Source organism: Schistocerca cancellata, chromosome 6, assembly GCF_023864275.1.
Source record: "Schistocerca cancellata isolate TAMUIC-IGC-003103 chromosome 6, iqSchCanc2.1, whole genome shotgun sequence".
Lineage (NCBI taxonomy): Eukaryota > Metazoa > Arthropoda > Insecta > Orthoptera > Acrididae > Schistocerca > Schistocerca cancellata.
The window spans coordinates 129,277,665-129,280,021 of record NC_064631.1 but is presented as its reverse complement, the minus strand read 5'-3'; the positions used below and the strand labels follow the sequence as shown (position 1 = coordinate 129,280,021).

The 2,357-nt window shown below is 45.1% G+C and overlaps 1 pseudogene; it reads right to left on the bottom strand.

Annotated features, from left to right (window-relative positions):
- Positions 1 to 202: 202 nt before the first annotated feature.
- On the bottom strand, positions 203 to 320 carry LOC126089509 (5S ribosomal RNA; annotated as a pseudogene).
- Between the last annotated feature and the right edge of the window lie 2,037 nt (positions 321 to 2,357).

Genomic DNA, 2,357 nt, shown 5'->3' with positions numbered 1-2,357 from the left:
CCGAAGATGCCATGAAAGTCTAAAGGTACCGAAAGGCCGCCGTGTCATCCTCAACCCACAGGCGTCACTGGATGCGGATGTGGAGGGGCATGTGGGCAGCACACCCTTCTCCCGGCCGTATGACAGTTTCCGAGACCGGAGCTGCTACTTCTCAATCATGTAGCTCCTCAGTTTGCCTCACAAGGGCTGAGTGCACTCCGATTGCCAACAGCGCTGGGCAGATCGGATGGTCACCCATCCAAGTGCTAGCCCAGCCCGACAGCGCTTAACTTCGGTGATCTGATGGGAACCGGTGTTACCACTGCGGCAAGACCGTTGGCACTGTAAGTTACTTTTTGTAATAAAACACATTAATACGATTTGAATGAATTGTTGTCTAGCGATCAGAGAAAGCAGGTTTCCTAGACACCCTATATTCGACGGCTAAGCAGGATTCGACATTTGGTGACGAGTTACAAGAAGAATTCTATGCCTGGCGGCCACGTATTTCCTTTTGTGTTTCACTGGCACCTTAATTCTACATTGTCTTTTCTTTGCAGGGGTGTGTTTACTTGCTTTAACAGTGTCTCTTATAGTGTGTTTGCTAATCAGTGTTTTCAGGTGGGCGTTGCAGAAATTTTCTTTGCTTGTGTGCTTCTTTTCATTGCTTACCTGTTTATAGCATTTGCCTGTCCCACAATGAACAACCCACCTCTCCCACTCCCGGCTTAGACACCTCAGCTGATAGGTGGAATGCAGCTAACAATGATGGTTCAGTTTTCTGATCCAGCAAATAGCCACACTGCTAAACACGGTATGGCAGCTCTAGGCGAATCAAAGGAATACGGTGCAACAGGCACCCAGTGTGCCATACCGCCTTTTCGCCAGTTTAATGAAAGACAGGAGGAGTGGTTCGAGTGGTTGCAACAGTTTGGTGCCCACGTAATTGCTCACAACGTAGCAGGTACTGTGAAGCTACATTACTTTTTGTCAACAGTAGGAAGTGCAGTGTTTCACCTCATTCAGAAGTTGTTCCCTAACGCACCTCCGAGTGAATTTTCCTTTGAGCAGATTGTAGATTCGCTAACTAACTATTATGACCGACAAGTGAATGTGTTTCAGGTAGGTACCAATTCTTTCATTGCAAGAAAAGTTCAGAAGAAACCCACTTCGAGTGGGTAACAGATTTGCAGGGTATGACAAGGAATTGCCAATTGAAATGTGCTTGTGGTGTTTTATATTTAGATGTTATGTTGGGTGATGCGATCGTGAACAATGCAACATGTCAAACTTATGGAACAGTTTTTAAAACAGTTATATTTAACAGTTCAGCACGTACTCCAAATACTACATCAGTATGATTCAGCTGCCGTGTCGGCTGATAAATATGAGTAGCAACCGATTTGTCGAGTAGGGTCGTCCATTGCTTACAAGCAGCCCAGTAGGCAGCAACTGCGTGCGTGCTGAATGCAGCGTAAACAGTTCTCCAGCTCCCTACACAGGTGTATGGAATTAAGACATGCCTTGAGTGCTATTCACGGCACAAACGCTAAGACAGCCCGTCATGACGAGCACAGTGTTATGCTTATGGTAAGAAAGGTCACGTACCATCCATACGTTTGGAACGGAACAAACATAATAACTCTCCCCACTCACAAAAATCTAGTCACAAAGCCCGCAAAATTAATTCAGCGTATTCAAAGCTTGGTGCCGGCATTTGCAAACCTGGCAAACAAGCAGTTTCTTCAGTGCTACGCTAGTCCAACAAAGTTTTTATTCATTTGCATATGAGTAGAAAACGAGTGAAATTTCAGTTGGACACGGATGCTTCTATTACACTTCTGCAACGTAACACAGAGGAACTGTTAGGCTCACATCGCCTGTCTAATACTAGCATGCACCTGACGGCTTATAATGGACAAGACGTTGAAAGTCTCACAAAATGTTCTTTGCCAGCCATGTATCGCTCGCATACGCGAACTGTGATTTTCACTGTGTTTCAATCACGCGATTGTGAGAACATATTTGGCCTTCATTCTTTTGAGTATTTGTTTTTAAAATTCAGGACGAAGTGTTGACAGTGACTGCATTCCATCCAAAAGACAGTGTAGCTACCTTGCTGAAAGAATTCCCTGAACTCTTTTCTGAAGATTCAGACAGGGCTAATAATTTTGCTGCACGTATTACCATGAATGACAATGCTCAGCCGAAATTTTTCCGGGCCAGAACTGTTCCAATTGCACTACATGACGGAGTTGCTGCTTTCTTACAGAACTGCAATATAGAGGACTCATTGCGCCCATTGAAGGTAGTCCGTAGGCATGTCCACTGGTTTTGCTCCCCAAACCATCAGGTTACATGCGCCTCTGTGTTGACTT